Raw genomic sequence first — 17,383 nt, forward strand, 5'->3', positions numbered from 1 at the left:
TGGTTTATGAATGTTATAATTCTTGACATCTGATTTGTGTCCATTTATTCTTTTACGTAGAGACTGTCCAGTTTGACCAATGTACATGGCAGAGGGGCATTGCTGGCACATGATGGCATATATCACATTGGTGGATGTGCAGGTGAACGAGCCTCTGATAGTGTGGCTGATGTGATTAGGCCCTGTGATGGTGTCCCCTGAATAGATATGTGGGCACAATTGGCAACGGGCCTGTTTCCTCTTGTTTTTTCCTCCCCCCCCCCCCCCCCCAGATGTTCTGGTTTAACTTGGATTTAAACTTGAAGAGTGGTCAGTTTGGATGAGCTCTTACCAGCAGGAGAGTGAGTTTGTGTGTGTATGGGGGTGGCGGGATGTGAGAAAACCTGGATTTGTGCAGGAAATAGCCCAACTTGATTGTCATGCACATTGTGTTGTTGCCGGCACCCAGTGCCGAGAGGCTGAACAACAGCTTGAGTTGGTTCGTTACCCAGTGTGCTACACCCAATAATCACAACGGGGTGGAGAAGCAGAAAAGTTTATTTGAAGCTTCAAAAAGGTACAGGGAGATTTGAATCTCAAATCCTGTACAACAGAGCAGGAAGTTACACAGGCTTTTATACATCCTTTTTTCCAGCATACTTATCCAATAGCAAGCTGCTCCAAGTATCCATACAGCCAGCCAATCCAGTTCCCAGCTAGTTCCCTGATTCTCTGTATCATTTGTTAAACTATACATAAAGCTGCTTTATTCAGCATTGTTCTTCCATATCTCCCCTGTTTGGCCTTGCTTAGTTTCAGGCAGTCTGACTCTGCAACATACTGTTGCAGATTCTCAGCATAACTGCTGTGTGTGCCTCCAGGCAGGGGGGCCAAGGACACTTGGGCCTAGCACACAGAGCTGCTGTGAGTGCCTCCAGGCAGGAGGGGGGGGGGCCAAGGACACAGGGGCCTAGTGCGAGGGGGCTTCATCAACACTCGTGGTCTTCCATCCCCTCGAGTTACCTAGTGGCCATGCCCCAGTGTTCCCAACAACTCCCCCCTTTGAGAACACTCAACAGCCTTGGCTCTGAGTTTTCTCACTTGGGCTACTTATTTCTTTACAATATGACTTTGCATAAGCACTTTGTGATAGCCCTGAAGAGAATGACTTATTAACTTTTGCAAAAGGGCCCTGACACATGATACCGCACAGCATAATACCAGTAATACAAGCAATACAGGAAAGAGAAATTTCAATAGCAGGCTAAATAAACCGCCAAGACGACAAACCCCAGCCTGAAAACAAGGTTTGCAACCAATCGTTCTCTGGGGCAGTATAGGCAACCTGTGCTCCGGCTCGGGCATGGGCTTCAGCCTGTACCACCTTTTCATAGATCTCATAACTGCTATCATTTACATATACACAACATCGGGGCCCGATAAGGGCACAAACCCCTCCTTGGGATGCCAAGAGATAGTCCAAAGCCAGCCTGTTTTGGAGGGAAAACGTCCTGAGCTGCTGTACCTCTTTATTTAATGTTTTTACTGCTGACCCTAAATCACTAACCGAGTCCTCTAACTCTAAGGCCACTTTCTCAAGTACCATCGGCAGCCTTACAGTATAGCGGCCTATGCATGCCAGGGCTGGCCCGGTAAACAGTGGTGCTATTCCCAGTACAGAGCACCCTACCAGCTTCTCGGTTGTGAAGGGATTCTTCATATTGTCCGCCAATGCCTTAGTCAGTCGCCGCAGGGTCTTTTCTCGTGACTCAACAGAGGTGTCTCGGGCATTTCTAATCTTTCCTTTGGGCAGTGTGGCAGTTATGGAAAGATGAGGAACTCCATGAGCTATATAACAGCTACCTGTCCAGTTGGCTGGCAACACCTTGTAAGCCTTTCGGCCACATACAAAATAGTGACCCTGTAGGGCCCAATAAGGACTGTTTCTTAAGGGGATTCCTGGGATATTTAAGGCTGCTTTTCCAAACAGTTCATATGCCCTTAGGGGGGCATCCCATCCTCCTGATTGGGTACAAGTGTGGGCATTTCTAATTGTGCCGTTCAAATTACACTCGCCATAGGGACCACTACAAACCCACCATTGGCTTGCTACATTGGAGATATTAACTGGATGGCAAGTTAAATTTCCAAACCCCTTTTTTGTGGTAAGATTATTTGTAAGTGTTTCCCTAAAAGGGGAGGAACCATTACACCCACACCGTTGGCCTCCCCTGTTGGTCTTTATCCAATACCCATCAGCCCACTGTGTAATAACACAGGAGCTCTTTCCCACAGGACGCCCATAGGGATCAGATTGGTTTCGGGTAAAACATAACACTCCCTCAGTGAGTACTGCAACTGAATACTCCTGGTCCTGATAGGTGGCTTGCTGTAAAGAGGTCTTATTCCAGAACGGTGAGTCCGTTCTTTCCAGCTCTTTGGTGGCGGCTAATTCTGCTAGGGTCAAGGGCAGCATGTCAAGGGGCATTCCCGTTTTGGGGACAGTGGAGTTGGAGCACATACCCAGCAATCAGTCTGGTTTGTTAAAGTAGCAACATGGTGCGCAAGCAAAACAAAGGAGTTATGCTCCCGATATGCACAATTTGGAAATACCAATACAAAGAATAACAATGTTACCCAATTAATTATTACCAGAGTCTTCCCAACCCAGGGTCTCCAGTACCTGGGTGGGCCCATTTTAGCATTAAGGTGCCCGCTATTTGTGTCTTTTAAACAGTAGCTTTAGCCCGAGATCGTCACTAGATGAGGAGTCAGCAGGTTGGACGGTCCACTGTTCTGCTGACGAGGGGGCGGTTACTGCCTTCAGACGAGAGTGATGTATCTTGTATCCCTCGATCTTTGCCGCTGTATGGGAGATCAGCAGGACGGTATAGGGTCCTTTCCACTTTTCCTGGAGAGGCTCGTCTTTCCAGGTGCGAACAAGCACAGAGTCACCGGGCTGTAAGGAGTGAACAGGAGAGTCCAAGGGGAGAGGCTGGGAATCCTTGGTATACCTGTGAAGAGACAAGAGAACAGCAGACAGGGAACACATATACTGTGACAAAAAAACATTACCCAACTCCCATTCCCCTGACAGAACCGGGGTGCCATTCATGGGCCATGCCCTTCCAAACATAATTTCAAAGGGACTGAGCCCTAATCTACCCTTTGGGAGAACGCGGGTACGGAGTAGGACGAGGGGCAAAGCATCAGGCCATCGCAGTGAGGCTTCTTGGCACACTTTTGAGAGATGCCGTTTAAGGGTCTGATTGGTACGCTCCACTACCCCACTGGCTTGCGGTCTCCAGGGCGTATGGAGTTCCAGGGGATCCGTAAGGCATGTGAGATGCTTTGAATGATTTTTGACGTGAAGTGTGTCCCGTTGTCAGATTCCATCCACAGGGGGAGTACAAAGCGAGGAACGATCTTCTTAACAAACTTGAGAGCCACTGTCCTGGCAGTGCAGTTACGGCATGGGAAGGCTTCTGGCCATCCGCTGAACCGATCCACTATAACAAGGAGATATTTGAACCCTTGAGTCCGGGGAAACTCAGTAAAGTCTATTTGCCACACTTGTCCGGGGCCCGGAGTGGGTTCTAGGGCAGCTGGTGGCACAGGATGTCCCGGTCGGGGGTTATTCTTTTGGCAGACTAAACAGTCCGCTTGTACCTGGGCAGCCAGGGGTCGGAGTCCGGAAGTGATAAAGTATTTTCCCAGTAGCTGGATAAGTGCTTCCCTGCCAGCATGAGTGGTTTGATGTAGTTTCTGCAGCACTGGCCGGATTAGGCCCTTTGGTAAGAGGACCTTCCCTTCTGGGGAATGGAGCCATCCCTCCTTTTCCCGGAGACTGAGTTTGTCAGTTAGCTGTCTCTCCTCCCCAGAGTACTGAGGGGTTGGAAGCTCCCCTACTGATGGGATAAGGGCATGCATATGGGCGTTCTCAGCCTGAGGGGATGGCAGGGTGCCAGCATGCTTAGCCTCTCTATCTGCCCGGGCGTTACCTCTGGCCACATCTTGATCCTCCCTTTGATGGGCTTTACAGTGTACCACCACCACTTCCGAGGGGAGTTGTACAGCTTCTAGGAGCTGGAGGATTTGGGGCCCGTACTTGACTGGGGAGCCTTGGGCTGTCAGCATTCCCCTTTGCTTCCATAGGCCAGCATGAGCATGCAGCACACCAAAAGCATACTTTGAATCAGTAAAAATGTTGACCCGCTTTCCTTTTGACAGTTCAAGTGCACGGGTCAGGGCTATTAGTTCGGCAAGCTGGGCAGAGGTCCCAGCAGGCAAACCTTCAGCTTCCACAGTGTCATGGAGGGTCACAACAGCATAACCCGCCCTCCTTTGCCCATCTATTACAGTACTGCTACCATCCGTGTACCACTCATAATCTGCATTTGGGAGGGGTACATCCTTTAAATCCGGACGGCTGGAGTACTGGGCATCTATGATCTCTAAACAGTCATGTTTCTGTTCCTCTGTTTCTGGCAAGAGAGTGGCTGGGTTAAGGGAGGGGCAAGGCTGTAGGGTGACTTCAGAGTTCTCTAACAGCTTAGCCTGGTACCGAGCAATCCGAGCCTGGGTGAGCCAAAGCCCTCCCTTTGCATCCAATAAGGCTCGGACCATATGGGGAGTATAGATTTGCATAACCCCTCCCAATGTTAGCTTCTCTGCTTCCTCAAGCACTAGGGCAGTAGCTGCGACCGCCCGTAAACATGCCGGCCAACCCTTTGCAACCTGATCCAATTGCTTAGAAAAATAAGCCACAGGACGCTTCCATGCTCCTAACAGCTGTGTAAGCACTCCTAGCGCCACCCCCCTTCGTTCATGTACATACAACTGAAACGGCTTAGAGAGATCTGGCAGGCCCAGAGCTGGGGCTTCCATCAATTTTCTTTTCAGGATTTTAAATGCCCTGTCAGCCTCTGGGGTCCAATAGAAGGGGTCATGATCTGCTCCTTTTACACAGTCGTACAGGGGTTTAGCCCACAGTCCGAACTCTGGGATCCATATCCTGCAAAAGCCTGCCATACCCAGAAATGCCCTGAGCCGCTTACGGTTACTTGGGGTAGGAACTTGACAGATAGCTTCCTTTCTTTCGCTTGAAAGCTGACGCTCCCCTTGCCGTATGTGAAACCCGAGGTACCGTACCTCTGGGAGGGCAATTTGAGCCTTACTCCGTGCTACACGATATCCCCGAAGTCCAATAAAATTCAGGAGGCTCACGGTGGCTTTAAGACAGGGTTTTTGGCCCACAGTGGCAATTAACAAATCATCTACATACTGCAGAAGGAGAGCCTCCTCATTATCCCACTCCTGTAGGTCCCTGGCCAGAGCCTGGCCAAAAAGGGTGGGAGAGTTTTTAAATCCCTGGGCCAACACTGTCCAGCAAAGTTGCTTTTTAACCCTTTTTCGGTCCTCCCACTCGAAGGAGAAGATCTCCTGTGATGGGGTGGCAACTGGGATGGTAAAGAAAGCATCTTTCAGATCAAGGACTGAAAAATGGGTATACTGTCCCCCTATAGAAGCCAATAAGGTGTACGGGTTAGGGACAAGAGGGTGCAGAGTCTTAACCCGTTCATTGACTGCCCTTAGGTCCTGTACCAGCCGATACGTGCCATCAGGCTTCTGTACGGGTAGAATGGGAGTGTTCCAGGCTGACTGACATTCCCGGAGAATACCATACATTAGGAATCGATCTATAGTTTCCTGTAAACCTTCTCTGGCTTCCCTCTTGATTGGATACTGTTTTACTTGCACTGGGCCTTTCCCTGGTATGAGCTGAATAGTAATAGGGGTCTGGTGGGTGGCCTTTCCTGGAATCCCTGATGCCCACACGAGGGGGTACACCTGGTCTTCCCACGGGCTCCATTCTGGGGCTTGCATGGCTGAGGGCTCAACTGCAAGGGTCATGATCCAGGCATTCTCAGGGGGTAAGGTAAGGGTTATTTCGTCCTCAGTAAAATGCAGGGTGGCACCGAGGCGACAAAGTAGATCCCGTCCCAGCAGAGGGGTTGGACACTCAGGGAGGTATACCAGCTTGTGGGATATAGTCCTGTCTCCCAAAGCACATTCCGCTGGGGCATACACTGGGCACTTGGTGTCCCTGCCTGTGGCTCCCACCACAGTAAGGGAATCTGCTACTGGCAACTGAAGAGGCTGATTTACGGCAGTTCGGGCCGCTCCAGAGTCCACTAAAAAATCTATTTCTGAGCTTCCCACCCGCATCTTTACTCGGGGTTCCGGGGGTAGGGTGGTCCGTCTCCCCTGACACCCCTATTCCTGCTCCACCATCGCCATCATAGGGGCACCCCCCTTTTCTTTCCTCTTTGGGCACTCATTTTTCCAGTGTCCCTCCTGTCGACACAGGGCACACTGGTTGCGACCCAGTCGTCTCTCCTGCAGGCCCGGACGGTCGCGTCCACGGCTCCTTCCTCCCCGGCCACTTCTCTTAGTGCCGGCCTGTACCGCTGTTACCATCAATCTCACTTGCTTTCTCTCCTTCTCTGTCTCTCTCAGACTATAAGCTCGGTTTGCAGTCTCTAAAATTTGTGCCATGGTCATACCCATTAAATCCTCCTTTTTCTGTAACTTTCTCTTAATATCAGGGGCTGCTCTGCTCGTAAAAATTCCCTTAATAATTGACTCAGTTGCCTGATCATCGGGGTCTGCATTAGTGTTCTGTCGAATGGTGTCCCGAATACGCTGTAGAAAGGCCCCTGGGCTTTCTTTTAAATCCTGCATTACTTCATATGGCTTTGCCCAATTATTATGTCGGACAGCCGAGTGACGGAGTCCATGCAAAAGCAACTCCTTATAGGAGGTAAGGCGGGTCATATCCCCATGATCATTTGGATCCCACCTGGGGTCTGGTCGGGGGACTTGTGCATCCGGGTCAGGGACATTAATACGATCCCGGTCGTACCGTCTCTGTGCCTCCTCCCTTGCCTTGGACACAACCTGTTGTCTTTCAACCTCAGACAATAGGGTTCGCAGGAGGACGTTACAATCATCCCAGTCCGGCTTGTGACTACTGAGGCACCCCTCAAAGACTGATATAAACCTGCTTGGGTTGGTGGAAAACTCTCCTGCCTGTGCTTTGAAAGCAGCCAAATCCACAGGATTAAAGGGCACATGAGTATAAACCTGCATAGTTGTGGCAGGACGCCTGTCTGATCCAGACCGGGCGACTTTAGTTTCAGTGATTAAGGGGTATAGGCCAACCATTGGGGACTTACAAGGTGTGGGTGTAGGGGCCGAAGGGGACACCGGCTCTGTCATTACAGTGGGGGTGGGGGTCTGGGGACTAACATTAGCTGCTACCAAACCAGTTGGAGTCAGATTACAGCGCTGTAAAATATCTGGTTGAGTACATAAAGCCAGAAACAAATGCGCATACATATGTTCATTCCATTTCCTTGTTCTCTGACAGAACAGGAGTAACTGAAGGATCGTGTTGTAATTAATTGACCCTCCTGGTGGCCACCACTCCTGGTCCTCGAGTTGATATTGAGGCCAGTCAACTGTACAGAATCGTTTTAATTGGCTCTTAGTCATCGGATCCGCACCAAATACCTTCCAGTTTGCTAGAATGCACTCTAGGGGCGTACACCGTGCCCTAACCTCTGAGCTCTGTCCCTGTCCCATACCTACAGGGTAACTCTGGGCGTCCCCAGGTTCCAACAGAGCATATAATCCGGATTTTAAAAGGATCCTACCTGATCCAAGGGACCGGTTCTTCACCGTGGCCCTGCAGCTGCTCCTCCCCCACGTCCAAGGGACCGGTTCTTCACCGTGGTCCACAACAGCTTCTCCACTATATGAGTGCGTTGCACCGTTGTGCCCTCTGGGGTCGATCAAATCGCGTCTCCTCCGAGGCCCCCGATGAACTCACCGGTGCGCGCTGGGCGTCGGTTCTCGCCGCAATCCTCGACCTCCAGGAGGGGTCCGGGCAAGGCTAAATTGCAGCCTCGGGCCCACCCAGGGACGCCAAAAGCTGTTGCCGGCACCCAGTGCCGAGAGGCTGAACAACAGCTTGAGTTGGTTCGTTACCCGGTGTGCTACACCCAATAATCACAACGGGGTGGAGAAGCAGAAAAGTTTATTTGAAGCTTCAAAAAGGTACAGGGAGATTTGAATCTCAAATCCTGTACAACAGAGCAGGAAGTTACACAGGCTTTTATACATCCTTTTTTCCAGCATACTTATCCAATAGCAAGCTGCTCCAAGTATCCATATAGCCAGCCAATCCAGTTCCCAGCTAGTTCCCTGATTCTCTGTATCATTTGTTAAACTATACATAAAGCTGCTTTATTCAGCATTGTTCTTCCATATCTCCCCTGTTTGGCCTTGCTTAGTTTCAGGCAGTCTGACTCTGCAACATACTGTTGCAGATTCTCAGCATAACTGCTGTGTGTGCCTCCAGGCAGGGGGGCCAAGGACACTTGGGCCTAGCACACAGAGCTGCTGTGAGTGCCTCCAGGCAGGAAGGGGGGGGGCCAAGGACACAGGGGCCTAGTGCGAGGGGGCTTCATCGACACTTGTGGTCTTCCATCCCCTCGAGTTACCTAGTGGCCATGCCCCAGTGTTCCCAACAGTGTAAAGAGTTGTCACTTTGGATGGGCTATCACCAGCAGGAGAGTGAATTTGTGTGGGGGGGTGGAGGGTGAGAAAACCTGGATTTGTGCTGGAAATGGCTCACCTGATGATCACTTTAGATAAGCTATTACCAACAGGACAGTGGGGTGGGAGGAGGTATTGGTTCATATTCTCTGTGTATATATAAAGTCTGCTGCAGTTTCCACGATATGCATCTGATGAAGTGAGCTGTAGCTCACGAAAGCTCGTGCTCAAATAAATTGGTTAGTCTCTAAGGTGCCACAAGTACTCCTTTTCTTTTTGTGAATACAGACTAACACGGCTGTTACTCTGAAATCTCCCTACAATGTGCATGATAATCAAGGTGGGCCATTTCCAGCACAAATCCAGGTTTTCTCACCCCCCCACCCGCATACACACACAAACTCACTCTCCTGCTGGTAATAGCTCATCCAAACTGACCACTCTCCAAGTTTAAATCCAATTTAAACCAGAACATCTGGAGGGGGGTGGGTAGGAAAAAACAAGGGGAAATAGGCTACCTTGCATAATGACTTAGCCACTCCCAGTCTCTATTTAAGCCTAAATTAATAGTATCCAATTTGCAAATGAATTCCAATTCAGCAGTTTCTCGCTGGAGTCTGGATTTGAAGTTTTCTTGTTTTAAGATAGCGACCTTCATGTCAGTGATTGCGTGACCAGAGAGATTGAAGTGTTCTCCGACTGGTTTATGAATGTTATAATTCTTGACATCTGATTTGTGTCCATTTATTCTTTTACGTAGAGACTGTCCAGTTTGACCAATGTACATGGCAGAGGGGCCTTGCTGGCACATGATGGCATATATCACGTTGGCGGATGTGCAGGTGAACGAGCCTCTGATAGTGTGGCTGATGTGATTAGGCCCTGGGATGGTGTCCCCTGAATAGATATGTGGGCACAGTTGGCAACGGGCTTTGTTGCAAGGATAGGTTCCTGGGTTAGTGGTTCTGTTGTGTGGTATGTGGTTGTTGGTGAGTATTTGCTTCAGGTTGGGGGGCTGTCTGTAGGCAAGGACTGGCCTGTCTCCCAAGATTTGTGAGAGTGTTGGGTCAGCCTTCAGGATAGGTTGTAGATCCTTAATAATGCGTTGGAGGGGTTTTAGTTGGGGGCTGAAGGTGACGGCTAGTGGCGTTCTGTTATTTTCTTTGTTAGGCCTGTCCTGTAGTAGGTAACTTCTGGGAACTCTTCTGGCTCTATCAATCTGTTTCTTTACTTCTGCAGGTGGGTATTGTAGTTGTAAGAAAACTTGACAGAGATCTTGTAGGTGTTTGTCTCTGTCTGAGGGGTTGGAGCAAATGCGGTTGTATCGCAGAGCTTGGCTGTAGACGATGGATCGTGTGGTGTGGTCAGGGTGAAAGCTGGAGGCATGCAGGTAGGAATAGCGGTCAGTAGGTTTCCGGTATAGGGTGGTGTTTATGTGACCATTGTTTATGAGCACTGTCGTGTCCAGGAAGTGGATCTCTTGTGTGGACTGGACCAGGCTGAGGTTGATGGTGGGATGGAAATTGTTGAAATCATGGTGGAATTCCTCAAGGGCTTCTTTTCCATGGGTCCAGATGATGAAGATGTCATCAATATAGCGCAAGTAGAGTAGGGGCTTTAGGGGACGAGAGCTGAGGAAGCGTTGTTCTAAATCAGCCATAAAAATGTTGGCATACTGTGGGGCCATGCGGGTACCCATAGCAGTGCCGCTGATCTGAAGGTATACATTGTCCCCAAATGTAAAATAGTTATGGTTAAGGACAAAGTCACAAAGTTCAGCCACCAGGTTTGCCGTGACATTATCGGGGATAGAGTTCCTGACGGCTTGTAGTCCATCTTTGTGTGGAATGTTGGTGTAGAGGGCTTCGACATCCATAGTGGCCAGGACGGTGTTTTCAGGAAGATCACCGATGGATTGAAGTTTCCTCAGGAAGTCAGTGGTGTCTCGAAGGTTGCTGGGAGTGCTGGTAGCGTAGGGCCTGAGGAGGGAGTCTACATAGCCAGACAATCCTGCTGTCAGGGTGCCAATGCCTGAGATGATGGGGCGCCCAGGATTTCCAGGTTTATGGATCTTGGGTAGTAGATAGAATATCCCAGGTCGGGGTTCCAGGGGTGTGTCTGTGTGGATTTGATCTTGTGCTTTTTCAGGAAGTTTCTTGAGCAAATGCTGTAGTTGCTTTTGGTAACTCTCAGTGGGATCATAGGGTAATGGCTTGTAGAAACTCGTGTTGGAGAGCTGCCGAGCAGCCTCTTGTTCATATTCCGACCTATTCATGATGACAACAGCACCTCCTTTGTCAGCCTTTTTGATTATGATGTCAGAGTTGTTTCTGAGGCTGTGGATGGCATTGCGTTCCGCATGGCTGAGGTTATGGGGCAAGTGATGCTGCTTTTCCACAATTTCAGCCCGTGCACGTCGGCGGAAGCACTCTATGTAGATAGAAGGAAGATGATGTCTCTCTGTATCTGTACAAGTTTTTTCATGCAGTTGATAGATTTCCACTCCATACGGCTAAATGCAGTGCCTTGCATAATGACAGGTTTCAGAGTAACAGCCGAGTTAGTCTGTATTCGCAAAAAGAAAAGGAGGACTTGTGGCACCTTAGAGACTAACCAATTTATTTGAGCATGAGCTTTCGTGAGCTACAGCTCACTTCATCGGATGCATACCGTGGAAACTGCAGCAGACTTTATATACACACAGAGAATATGAAACAATACCTCCTCCCACCCCACTGTCCTGCTGGTAATAGCTTATCTAAAGTGATCATCAAGTTGGGCCATTTCCAGCAAAAATCCAGGTTTTCTCACCCTCCACCCCCCCCACACAAATTCACTCTCCTGCTGGTGATAGCCCATCCAAAGTGACAACTCTCGACACAATGTGCATGATAATCAAGTTGGGCCATTTCCTGCACAAATCCAGGTTCTCTCACCCCCTCACCCCCCTCCCAAAAACCACACACACACAAACTCACTATCCTGCTGGTAATAGCTCATCCAAAGTGACAATGTGCATGATAATCAAGATGTGACCTTAAGGGGTTGCCACACTAAAGAGCTCCTCCCAGGGACTGTTCAAGAGCACCAGACCTATGGCAGGGAAACAGCTTGGAGAATGGGATTTTCAAAAGGGCTGAAGCAGGTTAGGCAAGTCCATAGGAGTTAGGTGCTTTGGAGGTTCCCACCAGACACCTAAATACCATTGAAAGTGTGGCCCAAAGTGCTTAAACACTAGGGCCCTGAGGCTCAGCTGGTGTCAGTCAGGGAGGCTGAGAATCCGTGATAACGTCTCCTGTTAACCAAGAGCACCCGCCCCTGCGCTCAGATAGCCAGGGAGAGAGCAGGAGACAGCACTGGGCGCACAGATTCATGATTATGAATTATCTGCTCTCCTGAAATCTTCCCCTTTGGGCTCTGCTCTGAGCAGCCAGGGAAGCTGGGACCCCAAGGGCTCTCCCAGGATCTGGGCCCCTCTGGGCTGGGCAGTCACAGTGCTCTGAATGAAGCTCTGATCCACGAGTAATAGGGGCACACAGGAACTGATAATAACCCAACCTGCTGGGCCAAATCCCTCCCCCTGCCCTGCTCAAATACAATGAGAGAAACCCCCAGCAGCGCCCCTTACCCAGGAATCCCGTCACAGCCTCCTGGAGATTGTTCTCTCGAGGGAAATCCCGGATTCTCTTTTCCAGCTCAGGGGACTCGGGCACCGGATGCGGAGACATGGCCTTCTCATCCCTGCAGAGACATGAGCGTGTTTATTCCTCCCCCTCCTTTGCTCTAAGTTCCTGCCCCCCAGAGCCAGATGGGGAGTGGGTGGGAGCTGGGCCACAGGCAGGGCTAACGGGGCCGTGACCTCTGCTGCCCAGGGAATTTACTGCCTGCACGATCTGCCGGGGGGCCAGCCTGGAGACTGGGGGCCTCTCTCCATCCAGAGAGAAAACCCAGCCCAGGCAGGGCCAGCTCCCCTCACACCTGGCCCAACCCCACGTTCCCTACAAGGGCCTGGAGGGGCTTCTCCCGGGGATGAGCAAGGGGCTCATTCTCCAGGCCCAGCTTCTTCTCAGCTTCTCCTCTCAGCCTCCAAGGGGCCTGGTCACTCCCCGTGGGGTGGGGGTTCTGGGACCGGGACACTGCCCCACGAGGGCCTGGGCTGGGACACTCAGCTCTTTCCCCACAGGCCCTTGGGCCCCCCTCACACGGGACAGGCTTTGGGCCATGACAGAGCTGGGGCCAGGTCCTAGCTGGGCCCTCGGGGTGACAGGCTCTCAGCCCCATTAATGATCCCCCAAGCCAGCCTGGTCCCAGGGAGGGTTCTCCAGCCCAGAGCTGTGGGGCACTCCCCTTCCCAGGGTGGGTCACACAGACACAGCGGCAGCAGCCCCAGGGCTATGGGGATGGAGGGGGGCTGGATCCAGAGGGTGAGACCGTCCCACGGTCGGGATGCTGGGTCTGCTGCCTGGGCTCTGAGCCCTGGTCTATACTAGGACTTTAGGTCGAATTTAGCAGCTTTAAATCGATGTAAACCTGCACCTGTCCACACGATGAAGCCCTTTATTTCGACTTAAAGGGCTCTTAAAATCGATTTCCTTACTCCACCCCTGACAAGTGGATCAGCGCTTAAATCGGCCTTGCCGGGTTGAATTTGGGGTACTGTGGACACAATTCGAGGTATTGGCCTCTGGGAGCTATCCCAGAGTGCTCCATTGTGACTGCTCTGGACAGCACTCTCAACTCAGATGCACGATTGTTTGCTGTTGCTCTGACGGAGGGAGGGGCGACTGAGGACACGGCTTACAGGGTTGGCTTCAGGGAGCTAAAATCAACAAAGCGGGTGGCTTTACATGAAGGAGTATTTCAGGCAGGACTTCACGGAGGGTTCCAATAAGAAATGGTGCACCTAAGTTATTGTTCTTATTGGAACAAGGAGGTTAGTCTGGCCTCTGATTGATACATGGCTAGATTTACCTCGCTGCACCTTCTCTGTGAGTGACTGCAGTGTAACCTAGAGGAATGAGTCCCCTAGACAGGGGGGGAAGCAAATGAGTACAAAACAAATCTGGTTTATTTCTTGTTTTGATCCACTCCATCCATCTTTTACATCTTTGGCTGACAGCAGATGGTGCAGAAGGACTGCATGCCATCCACATCTCATGGCTGCTCGGCAGAAGATGGTACAATAGGACTGCTAGCCATCCTCATCGCTTGCCTGCCCGGCACAAGATGATGCAATAGGACTGCGAGCAATCCGTATCGCTTGCCTGCTCACCATAAGATGGTTCTATAGGACTGACTGCAGGACTAAAGAGAATGACCGGATCAAGTCACTCCAAATTTAGTCCCTGCGCCCATGTCTGCCCAGGCGCTCCTGATCGACCTCACACAGGCCACCAGGAGCACCTCGGACATGACGATGACGGCTACCAGTCCTATTGCACCGTCCGCTGCCACAAGGCAATGGGTTGCTGCTGCTGTGTAGCAATGCAGTACCACGTCTGCCAGCACCCAGGAGACATACGGTGACGGTGAGCTGAGCGGCTCCAGGCTTGCCGTGGTATGGCGTCTGCACAGGTAACTCAGGAAAAAAGGCGTGAAACCATTGCCTGCCCTTGCTTTCACGGAGGGAGGGAGGGAGGGAACGGAGGCCTGACGATATGTGCCCAGAACCACCCGCGACAATGTTTTAGCCCCATCAGGCATTGGGATCTCAACCCAGAATTCCAATGGGCAGCGGAGACTGCGGGAACTGTGGGGTAGCTACCCACAGTGCAACGCTCCGGAAGTCGACGCTTGCCTCGGTCCTGTGGAAGCGCTCCGCCGAGTGAATGCACTTAATGCCCTTAGAGCATTTTCTGTGGGGACGCACAAACTCGACTATATAAAACCGATTTCCAAAACACCGACTTCTATAAATTCGACCTAATTCCGTAGTGTAGACATACCCTGAGTCTCTTCCCAGCACAAGGAGGCCTGGGGGCAGACGGAGCCCGGGTGTATCTGCTCACAGCACTTCTGACACCCCAGAGGGGAAGGAGAGACAGAGCAGAGAGTCAGTGGCCATGGCCCAGCCGGCCCCCTGCCCCAGACGGGTCACTCTGCTCCCCCAGCCCGGCCCCACAGGCTGCTCCCCCAGTGGGGTGGAGACTCTGAAGGGCTGTGCTAGAGGGAGCAGAGCCCCGTTCACACCAGATGTTCCGCAGGGACGGGACGGCCGGGTCCTCTGTGCTGAGCCCAGGGCTGGAACAGCCTTTCACCAGCCTCCCCCACCTCCCCGACAGCCCAAACTCCTGTCTCTCTGCAGCCCTGGGCCCCTGGCCCTGCAGACGCCCCGGGCCGTGCGCCCTGCACTGAGTTACCCTGTCAGCCCGAGTGACTCAGGGGCCGTCCCCTCCCTGCACTGGGCTCTGGGTGCATCCGACACTGTCTCACCTGCAGCAATTCCAGCACCGGCTGCTGACGCTTCCCCTCCAGCTCCGTGATCAGGGCGCTGAGCCGGGAAATCTCCTCACCCAGGTGGGTGGCATTGTCCTCCCTCCTCCTCCCAATCTCCTCGCCCAGCTCTCCCAGCCGGGCCAGGAGGAGGCGCTCCTGTTCGGCCAGAAACTGGTGCAGCCCCTCGCACTTGGACACCACCAGCGGCCGCTCCACTTCCGTCTGCCTCTGGGGTGCACAGAGAGACGCAGGGGCAGGGCAGGGACCCGGGGAGAGCGGGTGTCTTGGGAAATGGTACAAAGCCTTGTCCGGGCTCCCCAGAGCGTTTCATTCCATCTCTTTGCCAGAGTAACCGTGGCTACACGAGAGCTTTTGCTCGTATAAAAACGTGACCCAAAATCACCAGCCCCCAGCCCGTCCCCACCACTGTCCCAGTACCAGAGTGAAGTGCAGACCAGGCCGTGGCAAATGGTGCTTCCCAAACTGCCCAATGGCATCACTGGGACGTCTGACACTCGAACCCTGGGATCAGCAAAAGTCTCCCCCTGCTCCGCCCCGACCCCTGCCACATCTGCGCCTGTTCAGTGTTTTACTGGCCTCTCCCTCTGCCCCCCCTCCCAGCGCTAGAGAGACAGAGCCAGAGGCTGCTCCCAGCTACCCTGGTGTAAACCCATTGACCCCAGTGGGAACTAACAGCAGGGTCCCAGAGGAGTCTGACCTGACCCCACTGACTTCGGTGGGCTCACTCCTGATGTACACCAGGTACCTGAGAGCAGAGTCTGCCCTGCACTGGTTAAAATGGCCCTGACCTGTCTCCCTGTAGCGACCCTGGAAACCCTTTAACCTTCTGAATGACCCAGACCCCAAGCAGCGCAGAGACCCCCTGCTGCTGTTGCTGACACCCCTGTGCAAAGCGGCCGGGCAGGGCAGGGCACCTACCAGGAGCCTCTCCCTCTCCTTGTCCCAGTCGGATTTCAGGCCCAGGAGCTCTTCTGTCTCCTCCCACAGATGCTGCAGGCGGGTCGGGATTTGCTCCTGCAAACAGACAATGGCTCTGGGGGCTGGTTTGGGGTCACTGGTTTGGGCCCAGCGATAACATCGTCACTGAGCAGAGTGAGGCTGTGGGAGCAGGTCCCCCTTCTCCAACCCTCTGAAAAAGTGACCTCAGCTCCAAGGTAGCTCCCCGGCAGAGCTGCTGGGCCTGGCCCGCTCCGGCCCAGCACCATCATCTCCAGGCTGTTTCCCTGCCATAGGTCTGGTACTCTTGAACAGTCCCTGGGAGGAGCTCTTTAGTGTGGCAACCCCCTTAAGGTCACACTTTTTCCAATGAGGAAAGTCACTTGGCTTCACCGCCTCCTGACTCTGAATCTCAGAGCCTTCAACACCCCTGCTTCACGTCAGCAAGTCCACCTGAGTTGGACACCCAAGGGAGACTTGCAGGCTCCCAGGGAGCCATGTACCCCACTTCCTTACCCTGGAGTGACTCTCAACCTGCACTGTAAAAGCAGGGGGGGATATTACAGGGGCAGTCAAGTCTGGACCACCAGCTGCTTTCCAGCAGATCCTGAAATCTTTTTATTATTTTATTATGATCAAGATTGTTATTATTTTTTATTATTTTCTCTGAAGTCTGGACCTTGACTATGCCTTGACCAAGAAATTTGGATCTTTATAAAAAATAATTGACTCTCCCTGTTTTTTGACATGTCTGGAACACAACACAGACAGTGGTTAGTGAAGACAGAGAACGGAAAGGTCCATCTGGGTCAGTCCCAGAGCCCTCTGTCCCCTCTGTCGTCCGAGCCCACAAGCTCCTCTCCTGCCTCCAGCTTCCCACACTTAGAACCCCAGCCTAGTCCTTTGTCCTCCAGCTGGGTACACTTGGTTGGCTTCCCATGGAGGGTGGGCCGTCCATGGTCATTTATTGTTTGGTGCCAAATGTCCAGACAATTGGAATGGCCATTGTCTTCTGGGACACTCCATGGGCATGGGGCCCCAGGCAGCCAGCTGTCCCTCATGCCTGTATCTCTGGGTCTCTACAAGTAACACCTTTCCGCCCTCCTCTCACCTACCTAACCATGGGTAAGGCTAAGATTTTGTCAGGGATATTTTTAGTAAAAGTCACGGCAGGTCACAGGCAATAAAGAAAAATTCACAGAAGCCCGTGACCTGTCCACGGGGAGTTCAGCTGCGGGGTCCCCACACCGCTCACAGTGGCTGGGCAGCTGTGGGGGCTCGCTTGGAGCTTCGAGCTGAAGTCACAGAGGTCTCTGGAAGTCACGGATTCCGTGACTTCTGCAACCTCTGTGAAAAACTCATAGCCTTAACCATGTGTAACCCATGCCTG

At 52.1% G+C, this 17,383-nt stretch overlaps 1 long non-coding RNA gene across 1 annotated transcript; it reads right to left on the bottom strand.

Annotated features, from left to right (window-relative positions):
• Positions 1 to 519: 519 nt before the first annotated feature.
• Positions 520 to 9,348, bottom strand: LOC311528564. Its single transcript, XR_014713636.1, has 2 exons — positions 7,698 to 9,348; positions 520 to 2,993 (listed from the first exon to the last, which is right to left on the bottom strand). It is a non-coding gene; the product is annotated as an uncharacterized lncRNA (long non-coding RNA).
• Positions 9,349 to 17,383: the final 8,035 nt, after the last annotated feature.

Source organism: Lepidochelys olivacea, assembly GCF_965140295.1.
Source record: "Lepidochelys olivacea isolate rLepOli2 genome assembly, chromosome: 11".
NCBI classification, from domain to species: Eukaryota; Metazoa; Chordata; order Testudines; family Cheloniidae; genus Lepidochelys; species Lepidochelys olivacea.